This window comes from Passer domesticus, chromosome 4 (assembly GCF_036417665.1).
Source record: "Passer domesticus isolate bPasDom1 chromosome 4, bPasDom1.hap1, whole genome shotgun sequence".
In the NCBI taxonomy this organism is placed as follows: Eukaryota; Metazoa; Chordata; class Aves; order Passeriformes; family Passeridae; genus Passer; species Passer domesticus.
In genome coordinates, this window is record NC_087477.1 from 62,010,137 (window position 1) to 62,023,607 (window position 13,471).

Genomic DNA, 13,471 nt, shown 5'->3' on the forward strand with positions numbered 1-13,471 from the left:
CACAGTTTGCTTAAAGAGGTTTTGGAGTCTTCATCCTTGGAAATATGTAAAAGCCATCTGGACATGGTTTTGGGCAAGTGGGTCTTGAGCAGGGAACTTTGACCAAATGACCTCCAGAGGTCTTCTCCAGCCTCAACCATTCTGTGAATCTGAGATGTTGGTACATTCTGTACTTCATGAGATGTTGTATGTTCTGGCAAGGAACCTAAATTTTTCATTGCTGACTTCTGCAGTATTGATACAGCTGTAGAGAAAATTTGTGAAATGCTAACAGAAAGTGAATGTCACAACCAGTGATATTTTCTTGTTGTATGAACAGATATTACATTTAAACTCTTCTGCCCACTTCCCCCATTTTCAGTATGCTTTTAGTGCATGATCATTCTCCATTTGCAGCCAGCCAGGACATAACAATTGCTTTTTGTGTCACCTACAGAAATAAAAGGATTAAGGATTATAGAATATTACTGATGACAAGTTAAAGTTAGGTTTAGGTTCTCAGAACTTAGACTACATACTTGTCTTAACTTCACTACTTTAAGCAGTCTGAAAATTTAAAGGTATTTTATTAGTTTTCACTTTCATCACTAGCTTGAAATACTAGTAGGGGGCAGGAGAGAAAAAAGCTTTGATTCTACAGCACAGATTGACTGGGAAACTGTCGTGCACATTGCACATTTTGAAAAGCACATACAGCCCTCAGAAGAGGATGTTGTCTTAAATAAAGCACTGCTCTTGTAATCTGATGAGAGGTGAGGGGGAAGCCAGGGAAGAAAAGGAAGGATATGGTGGTTATTGTATTCATGGCTTGAATTTTAGTATTTGTTCTCCACTGCTGTTGTCTACCAGCTAACCCAAGGATGTGTCAGATTATTTTATGTTTCCTCTTTGAAGTTTTTTCTCCATTGTTTATTGTAAGTTTCTTGTTCACAACTGAAAGACTTTTATAATTTCCACTGTTTGGCATAGACTCCTGATCTCAGTCAGGCGGATTAGTCAGGCAGATGAGTCCTCAGTCCTGATCTTAGTCAGGCAGATCTTAGATCCTGTGGCAGCAGAACTACTAAAACATGCCTTTTCTGTCTTGTTCTAGACTGCATTCAGTTTCAGCGATAAATTAACTTATGTTTGTTCAACACATAGGACAAAGTCAGAGTTAATGCCAGTTCTTTTCAAGTATATTTTGGACTGCTGCACTTTTCTTACGTCTTCTTTTTTAGTAAAGACCAAAAATACAAGCCAAAGTGAAAAATAAAATGAGTCTGACTAATAAACACATGATCCTGAACTCACCCCTTGTGCAAATGATTTAAATTATGCTGTGACAAAAAAAAAGAAACATTTGATGTTCTGGTTTCATGGAATTCAAGAGTAATATGCACAGTTTATTTTGACCCAATTCCTTTATGAAAGAAGTGAGTAGGGTGCATTATTTTCATATATATTATTCAGTTTGGTTGTGATTAAACTTTATTCCCTCCCTAGGAGACTTTCTGGATATCTAGCAGAATTACCAGGCCTACAACTTGACTTGAATAACACCGTGCTGTCTGTTACAGAAATGGGGTTGAGAGGGATTCTGACAGTTCTCTCACCCTGAGTAAAAGAAAGCTTTCCTTAACCAAGATTAGTTATCCAGAGTAAAAGTAAAAAAATTGAAACTGGTTGCAGCGTAAATACACTAGAGAGATACTTGCCTTAACAACAAGTTATGAGGATTTTCATAGCTTGTTATGAAAACATAGCAAGTTTCCCAAAAATGTTAAGCTTCTAAATCCAACTTTAGACTTCTAAGTAAGCTGTTTCTCAAAAGTGCTGAACCTGCAGCAGTTCCCATTGAATGCTCAGGCTTGTCAATGCATGGCTGAGAGGCACGATGGCAGTATCAAAGGGGAAAGGCGGTTGCTTTAAAAAAACTGGCACAGTATGCTTTTATAATATATAGCTACACTCCACACTTTACACCATTAAAGTAGAAATTTTGTTTTACAGACAGCAAAACTGAGCTCACATGCAAAAGATTAATCTGATGTCCCATTGATGAAGGAAATAATATCTGAAATTTGGAAAGTTGGTAGAGTCACATTTCCATTAGAAAGATGCTCTAAGACGGCAGCACTAAATTCCCTACCTTATTTTTTCTGAATAAATAAAAACAATCTGCAATTGAGGAACTGACTTTAAAGATGTAGCATCTTATAAATGCAAATTATTTACTCTTGGCAGAGGAGATAAGCATATCCTACTGAAACCATACAAGAACTAAATGAAAGGCTACATTGAGAAATTTGTACAGTATGTCTTAAAATTACCTCAAACAATTTGGACATTGAACTACAGTACGCTTTTTAAACAGCCTCATTTTTAATCTCCACAAAGTTTCAATTAAAATGAAGCACAACAATTAAACCCCCCCAAACGCCAAGTTGATGCAATGATTTAATGGGCACAGGCTGCCCTCTCGCGGTCATAGCAGGAACAGCCACCGAGGTCACCCGCGGCTCTAAGTTGAGCCTTGCAAAAAAATTCCCACGTTTCTGCCAGATAATAATTGTCGGATAATGTAGTGTATCCTGTATTCCTGTAATTACTACTGTAGTAGTATTCCTGTAATTTGGGGCAGAAGCTTCCTCTCCGTGTTTTTAGATTTAGACAATCGAAAACGAATGCCAGTGAATGAAAAATACCTGCACTCTTTCTTATCCCACTTCAGTATTCCTGTTTCCAGAGTGTTCCAGCATCAAGAAATGAAAAGAAATACTGAGAACATAATAGCATTCCATATTTGGAACATTTCCAGTTACAGACATTTGACCAGGCAGACTGATATAAACCTACAAAAGTCAGAAAATTGAAAAAGAGGTTGGGAGAAAGTGAGGACTGAATGACACAAAATCCCAGATGTCAGTAGGGCAGCTCTCCACAGAATGATTTACTATACGTGGGTTTATTGTTAAGCATCCACTAGAAATAGTACAGCCCTCAGAAGACAGAAACAACCAGCAATATAAGCATTACTTATCTGTAAAACAGGGGAGGGATAACTCAGCAAGGCACAAAGGAGCAGAAGTAATCCCTCTTCCCACCATGTCCACCATCCTAAATTAACCTGAAAATACTACTATCTCTTACTTGGCAAGACTTGTAAGCAGCAATCTGTGTGACAGGGAAGGATCACATGCAAATGTTTCCCAAAATGATTAAACCACAGTGACTATATTGGAGGTGGTAACCTTTGCAGCTGTTAAAATAGATCTGTGTTTCTATTTTAAGGTCCAGATCTCCTTGCCCTGCAATGCTCAGCTGAACTGATCTAGATACCCAGCCTTATTTATGTGCTGCCTAACTCCAGAAGCAGCTGTGGACTTTGTGACTAGAAAGTAGATCAGTTAGATGTCCTCTAAAAGAGTCAAATCTTTGGCTGACCCTTTCAAAAGTCACAAAGCAAAACCAGTTAGGGATTTAATGAAGAGACATGCATGCAATCAGCATGTCCCCACCTTTGCTGAAGTAGAATATTGTGCTTCAGAAACCCCCTGATTTCACTCAATCACCCCCAAATTTTGTTCTCATCTATTCTCATGGGTCCCCTCAAACACACTGTAGTGTTGTTTTCACACCAGCTTTGGCAATGATGACAGTGACAGTGTGCCAGCTTACCAGCTCTTGCTCCCCTTCCTATTCTGTGTATTCTTATCACATCTGTTTTTTTTTCAGCCCTATCGTGGGTCCCACATGATCAGTAACATTTATTGGCATAATTTGTCTCCTAAGAGCAAACTGTTATTCACACTACTGCTTATTCTTCTGCTGCTTTTCAATTATAAATTGCATGAAAGGCAGGGTAAAAAGCTACACTGTGTTTAATCACAAATGTGAGTCTGTGGCAAATGCCAAACCACTAACATCTCATCTGATACAGCAGTTACTCTGGGCTGTCCAAGGGGCTGCTCCTCCTCCTGCATCCTTCTGACAACCATTCTGTCAGAAAGGCAGAAGGAACAGCTGAGAGGGGAGCAGCATGAAGTCCCTGCACTAATTGTAGCGACTGTTAGTATGTAATGTTTTTTTCTCTCAGTGGAGCTTTCAATACTATTTGAGTTGGATTTGTGTTTTGAAAAAGGGTATTTTAAAGGGGAGGAAGATCCTCTTGTCAGAGTTTCTTGCAGTAGAGGATTAAATGAAGGATCTGACCTTATACAGCAGCACTTCTTTGATCTGCGTTGCACTATGTTGTTAGAGTGGTGTAAGAACAAACACCATTGGAAAAAAAACCCTTTGCATTTTTTTAAGTCAAAATATTTTGAACTCAAGCAATGTGAAAATATTCAGCAAGACCTTACCTTTATCAGAGGACCTCAATAGCTGAGACAAGGTTACATTTTATAAACATCAGGTGGAATTCCTGATTATGGAATCCTGTTTGTACTGTGCTATCATACGAGAAGCAAATATTTGGAGACACAAAGCCTTTTGTTGACTTAACACTCTGGAGTGATGCTATGGAATAATTTAGGGTGTTTACTTTAGGAGGCTCAATAAAGGTCAAATGAATCCTTAGGAAAAAATCTCTTGTACAGTATACTGCCTATATAGTCCCTGTGAAGAGATTGAATAATCTTTTTACCTAACATAATTCTAGTTGAAAATATCTCTCTATATTATACATTATCCATGTGATAGATATATATTTCATACAGATAATATAAAGAGATGTATTCTCTCAATCTAGGTTCTAATATAAGTTTAGGCAATGACTCTCTTGAGGAAGCCTGGGTTACACACTGCTCCTGGAATAATGATTATTAAGGTCACAATTATTGCAGGTTAGTGTTTGGTGTACATAGTGATTCATATAAAAAATATCCTTCATAAGGCTGTCCTCATCTTAATGTATTAATATTATTTGCATTATGCTGAGATAATGCTTTGCAAACCTAAGCTGGTTATAATGCAATTCTGTTTGCACATTTTCATTCCTGCCCCCATTTCCATCAGAAAATGCTCTGGCAGGAAGAAACTGATTTGTTTATATATATATTTAGGGTTTTTTCCTGAAAATATAAAGCAAAAACACTTTATAGAAGACATTTAACTTGGCATAAAATTAAATATTTTATTTGAAACTATTAGTAAGGAAAAATGAATGACAAACTACAAAGGAGTTTCTTACCTTCTTTCCCAGTTGTCCAGCATTTGCTACGTTCTCCCAGAATACTGAAACTATATATTCTGGCAGTGTATTAAATCATCAAGCTACGTAATGTTTTGAGACTTAGACACTGTTTGAAATATTAAAAAATTTCAAATAATCATTGTGGTAGCAGCAAAAAAAAAAAAATATCCTTGTGATTAGGACACAAGGTACTGATAACTATAGTTTCTGCTGCTCTAAAGATTTGTCTGGTTGTACAGAGCAGGACAGAATCCACAGTTGAGAAACAGCAGAAATGCTCATCCTTCACAACCCTTTGATTAAGACTCTGTTTAGTAAAGCAGGATGTATGGATTTATGTCCTTTTAGTTCCAAAACAAAATCAATCGACTTGTGAACATCTGAAAAGAAGGCTAACACTGGGCTTTTTTGATTAAAACCTGTCTCCTCCCTCTGCAAACATGGGAGCCTGTTCCCACCTCCTGCAGAATGTTTATTCTGTTATTGTACTGCAACAAGTTTGACTGCATTTAATATACAGTTTGGGAATATCTGAAATAATATATTTTAGTTAATTTACTATATACTTTTGCCCTCCCCTCCCATCATCCTAGGCAAGAAAACCTAACTTGCTAAGATTTGAAATGTATGGGAACAGCCTAACAAAAAAAATCTGTTCATCTACAAGATGACTTTAATATTAATTAAATTATCATACACATCTGTTAAAATCCTGTAAAAGATATTTGTCTCAAACCCTACAGCAAGAGTAGGTGATACAGCAGAGTAACCAGGACAATTAACCAGACCATATGCTCCACCCAAAACATGGAAAATCAGCAGCTCCTTTATCTCCTATTGCTCAGGAACACACAACCTGCTTGTTTCTTTTTTTAAAAAAGCACACTGCCTTCTGGTAACCAAATGACTGTTTAAGTGCAGTTTCTATCAAAGCTAACTATTGCAGTTTTTGAAAGTATGGCACTAGAGACAGGCAATCTCTAAAATAGTATTAATTTAACTAGGGCAGAACCAGATTGGTGAGAGATGTTCAGTGAGAAACACCAGGATATTTTCTTATTGCCAGAAGATCCTCTTCAAAAAAACCACAGTGCCAGAGTCCATTTTGCTTGCGGAGCCTTACCCTTCTCCCCAGAGTGACTCTCATCATTCCTGCTGGCCTTTGGTACTACTTGTTTCCTGATTATAGACTTTTTATCCTCAGTGAAAACTGTAATCCATTTAAAGTTAACAAAGTAGAAGTTAATCCATAGATAATACATTCCTTGGAAAACTGGGACTTCTCAAAATTATATATTTTACCTTTTTAAACCTGTCACAAACACCGACTGTTAATGAACTGTTAAAGCAAAAATGACTCTGATTAAATCATACTTCAGAGCTCATCTTTGTCCTTAAATGAAAAAGAAAAATCTGTCCAAGTCTTGTAAGTTCTCACCATCAGGGGATATTATTTCCTGACCAGATTTAAGAAGCTTCTCCTTCCATTGACTTTTCCCTAAACTCTCATCCACCTGCCTCTTCTGCTCCACTCTATCCCTTGATTCCCTCTCAGGCTTCAAAACGGAATCAACTCCTGAATCAACTGTGCTTCAGATCCACATTCTCAGGTAGTTTATCCAATGTGCATAAGCAGTCAGCACAATTTCAGATAGTGAAATCATTATTTCAGTTCTTGTCAATAAACTATTGTCTTTCAGAGAAGAAGAGCTATTGCAAGGTGCTGCTTTGGTATGAAGATTACTAACCATTAGGCTCAGAGAAGGCAAGATAAGAAGCAGCAGAAATACCTAATACTCACATTATTTTAGGAAATCCCCAAATAAGTACTTAGCATGTTACATTTAATAAGCATCCATAGAGCCATGTCCACTTTATGTCTTACTGAACTAAAGCTTTTATATTTTTCTACATTTATTTGTGTACAACTGCTTTGAAGTATTCTCTGTCTCTAAACAATTGGTGACCTGACCTACCAGGGATTATACATAAAAATAGAAACACTGTTGTGAAAACAGTAAACTGGAATTCAAATTCAATCTTTTCCTTCTCTCTACAGCTTTTCAGTGGCTTCTTATCTAGAGAGTTTCATATCAAAAGCAGTGGAAATAAACAGGTCCAACAAGATTTGAGGTTTATCTCGATAGATCTGTTCTTCACTGAGTTTTACACCAAACTCCTTGCATGCAAACTTGGTGAGTCACATTTGCCTAAAGCAGAGCGTGCTTCTGAAATATTGAAGAAAATAAAGGCTGTCCTTATAAGACTTTAAATTGTAATTTAGTGATTACATACTTGGCTCTGGGCTTTTACCTATATTATTGTATTGTATAGTATTCTTGCTTAAGGATATTAAATCTTGTAGGTAAGAGTTCAGTCAACCAATGTGAAAAGTTTAATCGTATCAGGTTATTATCAGGATCACTTTCCTGACCTTCATTCTCTGCAAATGAATGAGGAACTGTTACTGCAGTAGTGTTTTATTTTACTGTAATAGTTTCAGCCTCAGTATTATTTTCAAGGAATGTGCTATTCCACCTGCACAGCCAGCATGCTCAAATTAAAGCAAGGCTTGTTATGAGAAAGTAAGCCTCCAGCCTAATAACTGAAGCACTTAAGTCCTCTGCTAGAGGTCTCTTGGAGACCTCTTTTTTTCCCAGTTCAGTAGTTTCCTAGAAGTAGATTCTAAATTTTCTGGAGAATATTACTTATGAGTGATGAAGAACTAGAAAGCAGCTTCTGAAGTGAGGATTGAGAAAGTGGCTAGCCAGTGTAGAGCTAAGTGTAAACGCTGCTGACAGACTAGGACCATAAATCTTGAGATGGGAAGGCCAAACAGATGTATTTATGTCATGTCTCCTTGCTAGTTTACTGTCATTGCATTCTCCTAGCCTGATCTTTGTTATGAATACAATCTTCAGCAGGTTATTTAATAAAGCTGGGTGTGGCATAACCTGCACAAGTTACTGCTCTTTGGCTACCTTTTTCACTTTTATGTCAGACCCAGTATAGAAAAATAATCAAAATGCAATTGGTTTAACATTAGCATTTTATACATTAAAAAAACACCTCCCAGATAAACAGTTCCATGAAATCATGAGAGCAAAAGCAGTACAAAGCTAATTTTTAAAGAGTCCAGGGTAAGCATATTTGCCATGACTAATCACTTCTTGTAATGGTTTAAATGCTATCTCTCATATGGTGCTAGAGACAGCTGGAGACAAAATACTTCTTTATAAGGTTTGATCTATAAAAAAGGACAAAAAGGCTGCCAAGCAGTCCATTTTTAGCAAAGATCAAATCTCCTTGTTGCATTTGGATAGAGTCACTCCAGAATTACTACATGGAAACTTAATTAATATTTATATTTTACAAAATACTTTGTTAGTCTCCTTTTCAAATACATTTACTATCTTCTTGCAACATAGACAGTTTGCAATTGATGTTCAAATTTCAGAAGCGAAGGAGATTTACTTCAAATTTTATCTGAAGTTTTGAGCATTAAAATAATTTAACATGAAAGTCAACTTTCAATTTTTCTGTTTTCCTTACTAGGAACTGGGATAGAGAAGAGGAGGAAAATAAATACCTTCAAATTGGCTAGATAAAACAAAACAACAAATCAATTTGGTTAATTAAAATATCCAAGATTTTTAATTTGTACTGATCTTTTTACTAGCTCTGGGAAGTGGAAAACATCTGTAATGCAACACACACTGCCAGTCTGCCCTGGGCAGAAGATGGGGAGTGACTCCAATGAGAATTACTTTCTGCCCTGCTTTACACAGCCACACAAAGTCACTGAAGAACCAAGAAATGGTTCCAGGTTTCCACACGTCTCCATGCATGCCTCCTGCTTCCCTCTTAGCTGAAATACAAAAGCAACCTTCCCCAGTTACTTTCTTACTTCCATTTTATGAATGTTGCCAAAATTCTTAGACTTGAATCAAAATATTAATAAAATACATCCTGATTTCTTTTTGTCTGTACACTTAGTGGTTTAGGCATGCAGAATGTACTCTTAGTAATGAGGCAACTAATGAAGCCAACCCCTTCATGCTTTGTCACTGCACAAAATACTACTGAGCTTTCTTCAGTTTTCCAACCCCACTACTATCATTGAATTCCTCAGTGAGTGTCCAGCTATGAAAAATTCAAACTCCATCAGATTAATACATAATAATGTATGAATGGGGAATAGGAACCAGTAGATTTTGATTTCAGTATTATAGACTTTTGCTTCACTTTAAATGTACTTAGCATCACAATATAAAATATTCATATAGTATTTACATGCTAATTTTTACTTGCTAACTATCGTGTGATGAATTCCTTAACAAATGTGCCAGCATAAATCCCAGGAAAAAGCTGCCATCTGTAGGGACTCCATCTACTTTGTGTTACTTCAGTTTCTGCCTCTACCCCACCCCAAGCAAGCCAATGTGTACACTGTGTATTCATAAAATGGTTCTCCACAAAACCACTAATCTTCTTTCACAACTCCTTTCAGCCTAGGATGGACTTGTTGTTTTCTTGTGATCCCCCTGTCAAACTCAGAAGCTGCTCAAGATCCTCTCTCTCCTCTGTGCTCCAAAGAACTGATCTAATAACATGCAACTCCTTATATTCCACTAAAGCCCAAAGCTGCTGATTAATTTAGGAAGCACCTGAGCCTCCTAAGAGCCATAGCATAAAGGCCCCCAAGGCACTGAAGACATGTTTGGTTTGAAGCCTAGCACCAGGTTAATGGCCTAGCATGCCTAAACCTGGTTAGCATCCAGAATATCAACATTCTTCTTCAGTCCCCTGAGGAAAGCTCCATCTACCATGCATTCCTGGGGATACATCCATGGAATACCATCAGGAACTGGCGTCTCAGGAGATGGTTTAAGCTAAGCATGGTTAAACATGGTTTATGGTTTAAGAATTACAGCTAATTGCCCCACTTCCCTCTTTATACCCTACCACAACTGCTATAACGTTAAGGGCTGGCATCCTGGAGGGGTGTGCTAGGCTCCAGTTCTGGTTTCCAATAGTTTATTTCGATCCACATGCAAATGATTGTATAGTATTGGCTCTGTCCTTGGGACAGCATCAATAACCTTACTCTCTTCTTCTCTGGCAAGTAGAATCAAGTCCTTTTTTTTTATTCTCTCTGGACCAGAGAAACAGATTTTCTCCTCATCAGTGGAACTCATTACAAACAAAGTCCTTTCCAAACCAAAAATGTAGTGCTTAAACTATTTCCCTGAAAGATGTCAGCCACCTGACCCCTGACCTTACACATGTACAGCTAAAACTGAAACTGAATTCCTGCTTACAAAGTCCTGTAACAAAACTGATTACTGCATTAGAAATGTCATGAAAAATACAGGGATATAAAGAGAGTGAGCAGGAGAGAGAGATTTCTCCTAGAAATATACTACCCTTATAGCTTAGTTCCTCTACTGATATTTTCTCAGCCTGAAGGCTGAAATATTGTAAAACTCGGCAATTTTTTGAGTATAAAGTTCAGAATCTTAATGAAGAACTGTATCTTCTTTACAGCTTTGTTAGGTTTAGGGATTTATATTTCCATTTAAGAATAACAAAATCATAGAATGGCTTGGGCTGGAAAAGACCTTAATAGTTCCAACTCCCCTGCCATGGGCAGGGAACACAAACCTTACACTAGACGAGGTTGCCCATTAGCAATACCTTTCAGCAATGCTTTTACTTTCATCATCAGGAACAGCTGCTTGCTGGGAAAAGTGGAAAGAACTGATTAGGAATCTAGCTTTTATATATTTTGATGGGAGTGTTCCTTACCACTTTTCCTTCACTAATGGCTTGATAATATAGCTATTTTGAGTCAGAAATACCAAGTGTTTCCAAGTGTTGGGGCTTCATTCCACTAGGCAGCTAAGCACCACACAACCAAACATGGAACACCAAGGTGAGTTATATTGCCTGGATCTAGGAATTTTTAATTTGAACACATAATTTTCCAAAAACAAATATACAAGGTGTAAAGTAACCACTCCCAAGGAGTGCTTCTTTGATGTATATAAGTGTTTTAAATACTATTGGCATTTGGATGCAGCTTTAAAACATTTTGGAAGTATTTTTGCCTTCAATATATAGATAATAACTTCCAAAGAATGCTTGTAGAAAGGATACTTAGAAAACAGAGACAGTCTTAACCGTGATTCTGGTAATAAAAGCAATTAAGTTATGTGGGAATATGTATAATTTGATTTTCAAAGGGAATTTCAATTATCCATGTTTTACTAGCACTAGCATTGATTAGTTTTACACTGAGGTATTTGTGCATACTTGAAATAGATGAATTTCAATATGTAATTACATCTATATATAATTAATTGTGAAATTAGCATCCAGCTAGTTCAGTATAAGTATCTCATTAAGTCACATAAAAGGGCTTGGTGACATGAGATTTCCAGTATCACTTTCTTTGTTTTGATGTTTAAGACACTACTTAAGACGTGCAAACAATGGTTCCTGTCTTCTACTTACCTCTGCCAATGTTCTTTCTGTAACTTTTACAAATGAGGACCATTAGTTGTCTGGTTTGTTCAGGTATTATTACCAATGAAAATGAAATCCTGGAAAGGTCTTCCAATAAAGAAAGTCAACACTGGAATTCAGTCTGGAGATGAAGTTTCAAGAATTAGTAGTGGATAGAGCCAAATACTATTTAAACAAAATTTCTTGACGACTTTGCAATATAAAAACTACTTGCATGTTTCCCAAATGATTCCATTTTCTAGTAATAGGAACAAACTGAAGATACATTCTAGAAATAGCTGACATAGATTGGACCAATTAAACCTCATTAAAAATTAGTTTTGAGATTGTTAAGGAAACTTAGTAACATTTTGAGTGAGATTTATTATTTTTCATAAAAGCTGATGGGTGGTTTCACAGATCTTCTACTGGCTAATTTGATAGTTTCCCCATGCCCAGGAGTGTTTGTTTCCGTGGATGAAGAAGGGCAGGAAGCTACTGCCTCAGAAATTGTGCCAATTCCCTGCTTGTAAACCCAGATTAGTTCTCTAATCTTAAAAGGATAAAAAAGCACAGTCTTTCTGAAGTCAGAGGGAGATTGAGTTAAAACTTACCTCTGGAGAACTTGTTTCATGTAGGCAGACATGGTTCAGTAATCCTGCTGCATTTTTCCATTTCCTTTGAGTTGGGATCTGCAGTGCTGCACTTTACCCAAAAGAAAAGGAAGATTGTATCTCTCTCCAAGTCCGTCACTTCTGTGACATTGAGAACAGCTGACAAAGAACCACACCCTCAAAAAGAGAGTAAATAAAAATATGAGGCAGAAGAGAGGCAGCTGAGGTAAGCAGCAGTACTTTCTGTAGAAAACCCAAGAGGAAGAAATAATTGTTTTTAAAAGTGTCCTGTGAAATAATTTTTAAAAGATCCCTGTGTCCTGCTGCTTGACTGCCTATTGTGTTGAAAAGGACAGCTCTGCTAGTTCCTCATTAGCTTGGTTAATAAACAGGTAAGTCTCCCACCAAGAGTAAGAAAACATGTTAGTTTTCATGTTCTTGGTTACCTACTCGACTGGGAAGAGGTATTTCCAACTATAAACATCTCAGATACTGAATCACCCTAATCTTTTAATACTTGCATCCCCGAAAAAAAATAATTGCATAAAAAATAGCGGCTACAGTTAGTACCATGAATAGAGCTGACAGTCAAGCACAGAGGAAAAGGGTTAAAACTTTTGTTATCTCCAGAGCACTTCTTTTTTGTCTATTGCAGAAATGTACTGTTGTACTATTTTTTGAGAACATAATTTTCTGCTTGTTTTTTTTACTAGAAAATGAGACTGGGAGGTAGTGAGGGGAGGAGATAACAATTGGGGTGATTGTCCCAAACAGAAAGCTGACAGTCTGGTATTTTGATGGGTAAAGTTAGGGGCTGATAAGGGTATTTCTGCACACAATATTGGTACCAGATGAAAAAAAAAAAAAAAAACATTCAAAAATCAGTCCTTATAATTATTACAATATTGTATCTTAAATGAGTGGAGTTTACTTTAGGTATTCAAAATCAGTAATAGCAAGTAAGTAAATTATTTAGGTTAGAATAATTTTGAGTATTCTATTTGGAAGTACTGGGAAACTATAGTTGCCTCTCATGTGGTACAAGAATAAGTCTTTAGTTTCATGCCATGTCAGTAGAAAAGTCCAGCTGTGGATGCTGAAATACAGAGTGGACCAAGCTCTAATCATGGGAGTTAGTTTACCAGAGTATAACACTAAGCTCAAGTTTAGCAGT

General features: G+C 36.9%; 1 protein-coding gene across 2 annotated transcripts in view; it reads right to left on the reverse strand.

Annotated features, from left to right (window-relative positions):
- PGM2 (phosphoglucomutase 2) overlaps positions 1-13,150 on the reverse strand; it is a 34,945-nt gene extending 21,795 nt beyond the window's left edge. Inside the window, exons 1-2 of one of the 2 annotated variants that reach the window (XM_064418422.1) lie at positions 12,298-13,150; positions 11,693-11,825 (exon numbers count right to left, since the gene is read on the reverse strand). The gene's annotated coding sequence lies outside the window, so the exon portion shown is untranslated. Of the gene's footprint in view, positions 1-5,173; positions 5,925-11,692; positions 11,826-12,297 lie in introns of those variants that run through there. The other variant, XM_064418423.1, reaches the window with a different exon arrangement.
- Positions 13,151-13,471: the final 321 nt, after the last annotated feature.